This window comes from Capsicum annuum, unplaced genomic scaffold, assembly GCF_002878395.1.
Source record: "Capsicum annuum cultivar UCD-10X-F1 unplaced genomic scaffold, UCD10Xv1.1 ctg2014, whole genome shotgun sequence".
Lineage (NCBI taxonomy): Eukaryota > Viridiplantae > Streptophyta > Magnoliopsida > Solanales > Solanaceae > Capsicum > Capsicum annuum.
The window spans coordinates 483,099-489,496 of record NW_025826022.1 but is presented as its reverse complement, the minus strand read 5'-3'; the positions used below and the strand labels follow the sequence as shown (position 1 = coordinate 489,496).

The 6,398-nt window shown below is 35.0% G+C and overlaps 1 long non-coding RNA gene across 1 annotated transcript; it reads left to right on the top strand.

Moving 5' to 3' along the window:
* The first annotated feature begins 1,399 nt into the window (after nt 1–1,399).
* Nucleotides 1,400–6,338, top strand: LOC124890561. The gene is made up of 2 exons (XR_007049218.1): nt 1,400–5,046; nt 5,179–6,338. It is a non-coding gene; the product is annotated as an uncharacterized LOC124890561 (long non-coding RNA).
* Nucleotides 6,339–6,398: the final 60 nt, after the last annotated feature.

Below are 6,398 nucleotides of genomic sequence, written 5' to 3'. Positions count from 1 at the left end.
GGTATAGAGAATAATTAGGGGTAAACTTATTGGTATTTATATCATTTTTACTAATATTTTATGTAGTTTTTTTAATGATAGAGATGAGATTAAAAATATAGATAAATTTTTCTTAATTTGGGAATTAAGTAAAATAAAACAGATGTAAAACTACTTTTTCTTTCAAAATTACTCTTGTTATTATACCCGGAGTTTTACATCATTATAGAATCACTCTTTTTGGAGTCATTTACTTAAAGGTACGATATTAAACTGCTTCTTATTTTTTATTAGTGAGTAGTTCTTTTGAAGAAATGTCCAAATAAAAAGTACCATTTATTTTGAAATAGGAGAGAGCAAGAACTTGCTTAAAAATATCTTTAGTAGGTGTTTTGCCATGAAAATTAAATTGGAGTTGAAGTTGTATTTGACGTGATTATAAAATAGAGTTGTTTTGCATTTTATGAGTAAATTGGCCTGAGAAAAGGTAAAAACAAGTTCTACTTGTTTTTCAAATTCTGAAATTCAACTTAAATTTTAAACAATCTCTACTTGTTTTTCAAATTCTGAAATTCAACTTGAATTTTGGGACTTCTTAAAAATTTTTGGTCAAACACGTTTGTGAAATCCAACTCCAAAAAAGAAAATCTCATGTTCAAACTCCCCTTTAATTGAAATTGTGTGTAAGTAGATAAATTTATACTGCCGAGTATTTCCTCTGTTCACTTTTACTTGTCCAATCTAGACTTTGTGTTGACACCCAATTTACACCTCTATGATTTTAGTTAATTAGTTAAGCTTCTTCAATTTCAAAAAAAATGAAATATATAGTTGACAAATATCCAAAAAAAAATCTTAACATTTTTTTAAGATATATATATATATATATATATATATTTGAAGTGTGAAGGATCTTAGAAATATTGTTTGAACTTTTTGCCCTTCATTAAAAGTCTCTGCTTTAGACAAAATCGCCTTTTCAGTATTTTTCTAATATTTAAGAGTTAAAAATTAATTAAATATTTATAGTAAAACTATTTCTTATTAGAAATCATCAAAATTAATGACAATCAATACCTTTTTCATTATTTTAAGAATTCTAAATCAACTAAAGTTGATTTTAAGAAGATTTGAAAAAAAATAATATATATATATATATATATATATATATATATATATAAAGGAGAGTTTTAGCCAATCTTATGTGATGCCTTAAGAGGCATTTAATGCCATTTATCTTTTTTGTGATTTTTTGGACTATTTTTTTTTACTTTTAGCTTAATAAATTATTTAAAATTAATAAAAACACTCCATTAATGTCTATATTATTTGAAATTACATACAATGTGTAATGTGTTTAATGTATAACATGAAACTAAAACCTAAAAATCAGAAATACTAAAGAGAAGGGCATGTTTTCTCTCGGTGCGCACGATAGCAAGGTAGCTAACGTATGCATATACTGAGGAATGGCCCCTCGACGTACTACGACAATAGTCACCTCGATGAGTGGAATACAAAAGCAACTAGCACCTTTAACATTTGGAAACTTCCTACCTCACTTAATTCAATCTATTTGTGAGGATAAAGAGCTAGAGTCAAAAATGGAGATACGCCCTGACCCAGCTGGGAAGAGAATTTCTAGGAGACTAGAGGATTCGCAATTCCCTCGGCGTCTCTAAATCTTTTAAGCTGGTACTTCAGCTTATACGATTCCAGACGTATCTGGTACATCGAATCAAGGGATACCGATGGGGAAATCAAAAAAGAAGGTAGAAATGGAGAAGGAGCAACGCATGCACGGAATCGCAGCTCCCAAATGGGCTAACCTCTTACCTATATTCCCTCATCGACGAAGGGAGAGAAGATAGTAGTGGAAATTGATGATGAGGCCATTTACGAACAGATAAATTACTGGAGCACAACGCTGATTCGATATGTTCTGGGAGATTCCCCTTTCTTCAAAACAATGGAAGACTATATTGCTCATGTATGAAAGTTTGTCACTAAACCACATGTATTGTATCGTGATGATGGATACTCTATTTTCAAATTTGCGTCTATAGCAGATAGAGAACTAGTGATGCAATTAGGCCCATATACGTACAAAAATTGCCTGTTGATATTGAGGAATTGTGCCTTAGATTTTGAGTTCAATCCTGAATGTTTAAACAAAATTCTACTGTCGGCAAAATTTCCCAGCCTCCCGCTTGGATACTGGTCAAAGAAGGCACTGAGAAAACCAGCAAACATTGTGGGGAAACCCATGTATACAGATAAATGCACTGCTGCAATGGAGCAAATTTCTTATGCCAGAGTTTTAGTCGAAGTGGATATCAGCCACCTCCTTCCTAAGCTGGTGAAATTGAACACCCTAACAAGGGTCATACAACAGGAAATAACATATGACTGAATCCCTAAATTCTGTGCAGACTGCAATATTTATGGGCATACAGGTGATGAATGTCCACATAAGAAGATGCATATGCAAGTGAATAAGCCAGAAGCCCAACGACAACAACGAAGAAGGAGAGGGAATAGAAAGCGTAGGGTGATAGTCCAGAGACGGGAAACTAAGAAGGATGCATACCCTGACCCTGTAGCACCCTAGATACCCCCAAATAAAACAAAAAATTAGGAAGGTTCAAAAGAACAAAGAGGGGAGCAAAGGAAAAATTCACAGTAAGAGATCAATTCTGATCTGCTCACAACACAGGCCCCTATAGTTGTTGAGATGGTTCAAAGAACATAGAGAAAAGGGAAGGAGGTCGAAATAGAGAAAGTAGAGTTTAGTACTGGAGATGGGATTCAGTTCTAACCACCATGATTGTGTGCCCATAGAATATAAGAGGGCTGAACAGGCCTTTTAAACAGAAAGAGCTGAAACTCTTTCTGAGAAAGAATAATGTAGCAGTAATTGGGGTAATTGAAACCAGAGTTTAGTAGCATAATGTTGCTAGAATAAAGGCTAATATAGCCAAAGACTGGACTACGCATTACAACTACTGTGAGGCCACAAATGGGAGAATTTGGCTGTTGGGGAAACAACATATACAGGTGCAGATGTTAGAGATGGGAGCACAATATATCCACAACCAAGTAAATAATGTCAATACCAATACCTCCTTTTTACTAATGATAATATATGCTAGTAATGAACTGGGTAAGATACAAGAACTATGGAGAAAACTTACAAGTTTAAAACTAAGGTCCAAAGGGAGTGTTTAGTGATAGGGGATTTCAACACTGTCTTGAGTTCTAAAGATAGGATTGGAGATCCAGTGACTCAACAAGAGGTGCAAGGATTCAAAGACTTAGTTGAAACAAATCTATTTACTCCCTTAAAATCCACAGGGAGTCATTTCACATGGTGTAATAAACAGGTGGACACTAATAGAGTTTATAGTAAAATAGATTGAGCATTTAGGAACTATTGGTGGCTGTAGAGATATGGCCACATAGATACAAACTATATGCTACTAGGAGTATCTGACCACTCTTCTATACTGATAAATTGCCAGGGTATAACTCTAAAAGCTTTGCATCCTAAACCCTTCAAACTATATACCATCCAGAGTTCAGGAAAAAGGTGAGAGAGGCATGGTCCATTGTGATCCAGGGTGATTCTATGAAGGTTCTTTGAGGGAAAACTAAGATCTATAAAAGTATCTATGAAGGAGATCAATATGTGTTATGCTGCTTATCAACAAAAGTTGGAGAATGCTAGACAAAGCTTGGAAAGAGATCAAGCTGGAATTGCTGTAAACCCAAGGAACTCATCACTGTTTGACCAGGAAAAATAGGCTATGGCTGAGGTTGAAAAATAAAGTACCATAGAGAAACAAGTGTATAGACAAAAATCTAGAGCTACATGGATCAAATGTGGAGACTCAAATACGATATATTTCCATGCTCAATGGAAAATTAGATCTAGAGCAAATGCTATTAACTCAATTCATAATGATGCAGGTACAAATCTGACTGATCCTGAAGTTATTGAAGCAGAGTTCATCACTTTTCTTCCAACCTTATGGGACAGGAGGGGGATGTACACCCTTGGCCAGATGCAGAGATAGTGCAAAGGGGGTATTGCCTAACCAGAGAGCAACAAATACTGCTGATTCAACAGGTAACAATTGAGGAAGTACAGACAATAATCAAATTGATGCCAAAGGAGAAAGCCCCAGGTGTAGATATGTTCCAAATTGAATTCTTCACCACATGCTGGGATGAGGTACAAGATGATTTGTTGAATGTTGGTTTTTATTTCTTCAACACAAATGAGTTAGGAAATGGAGTCAACTGTGCAGCTGTAACCTTGGTCCCTAAAACTAATGCCCCTACTTATATAAAAGATTATAGGCCAATTGTTTGTTGCACCACTGTCTATAAGATCATCACCAAAGTGCTTACTGGTAGATTGAAAAATGTAATTGGTGAACTGATAGGAGAAGCTCAATCTGCATTTATCGAGTTAAGAACAATAGCTAATAATATTCTATTTGTGCATGAGTTATTTAATGGTTACAACAGAAAAGGTATTTCCCCAAGATGTGTTCTTAAAGTAGACATTAGAAAGGCTTATGATTCCTTAGATTGGGCTTTTCTAAAGAGATTGATGATAGAGCTACGTTTTCCTTGCAAATTTGTGGGGTAGATCATGTCGTGTATAAACTCTTGTCTCCTACTCCTTGACTATAAATTGAGGCTTAACAAAACCATTCAAAGGTAAAAGAGACATTAGACAGGGAGATATAATGTCTCTAAATCTTTTTGTTATTGCAATGGAATACCTAAGTAGAGTGCTTAAACAACTAGCAAAGCATAAGGAGTTCTAATTTTACCTTAGATGCAAGAAAGTAAGGGCAATTTATGTGTGTTTTGCTGATAATTTGTTGCTATTCTGTAAGGTTGATTTAAGCTCTATTAGACTAATGAACCAGGCCTTCATAAAATTTTCCCAAGAATCAGGGCTGCAGGTTAATATTGACAAAAATTCTCTATTCGTGGATGGAGTTACTAAATAGATGAAAAGAGAAATACTATAAGAAATAGCCTACTGTGAAGGTATGTTCCTCTTTAAATACTTATGGATTCCCATTGCTGCAAGGAAGCTATCCATAGCATTATGCTGGCAACTGGTTGAAAAGATCACAAGAAGTATAACATGCTGGTATGCTAAATTCTTAAACTATGCAGGAAGGCTACAATTGATAAAAGCAGTGATATTTGGAATGCAATCTTACTAGGCTCAAGACTTCCTGATCCCTAAAAAGGTGTTGAAATGTATAGAGACAATCTACAGATCTTATTTATGGACAGGGCAAGCGGCGGTATCTAAAAAGGCATTAGTTTCCTGGGAAAAGGTAAACCTTCCCCAGTCAACCGGTGGTCTAAATATGTTAAACTTGATCATGTGGAATAACGCTGCTATTAAAAAGCACCTATAGGAACTAGCACGAAAGAAAGACTATTTGTGGATAAAGTAGCTACACAGTTTTTACATAAAATAACAGACTCTGGACCATATGTCCCACGAATATTTCTTGGGTGCTACGGAAGATAATGAATGTAAGGAAACTGGTAATGGAAATACAAATAGTGTAGAGGGACTTGTTGAGTGGGCTGCAAAAGTTACAGAAGGGAGAGAAGTTTCGCATAAAAAAAATCTATTTGCGGCTGTTACCTCAATATCTAAAAGCACCTTGGCAAAAGCTGATCCTGCATCCTAATATGCAACCTAGCCTTAAGTTTTAACTTATGGCTATCCCTACAAAAGAGATTGGCAACAGTGGACAGGCTGATAAAGATAGGGATAAAGGTTCCCTAAATCTGTGTCTTCTGTTGACTAGCTGATGAGGTCTTTGAACATCTGTTCTTTGCTTGTAGCATCATAAAAGGAATATGAAGAATAATACTCACATGGCTGGGACAGAATAGAAGTATGGGAAACTGGGAGACAGAGATAGAATGGCTCTTGAAAGGCATGAAACAGACTCCTGACCTCTGGGAATTAACTGCAGTTGGTTTCAGCATGATGATGTGGTTCTAGAAGGAGAGCTACTCAAGTGACAGAATTTGTAGAGATATTACAATTCATATACACACAAGAGGGGTCCAAGTTACAAGATGGCAGAAGCGATTAAAGTCTATAAACTCATATCCCTAATGCTTTTTTTTATTGATTAGGAAGTAGACTCAAATGTAAAAAGTATTGTACGTATATGGTATAGGACAGAATAGAGAGGGTGATTGGTCAGTAATCACCATGCTTTGTAAGGAACTATACTTTTTGATGAAATGAAACTACAATTTACCCAAAAAAAAAAAAAATGTATAACATGATTATTATCTCGTGCTATTAAACTTTTTCACTTTCTCACCTTATTTATTGCACTTTTTATTATTTAATTTATCAA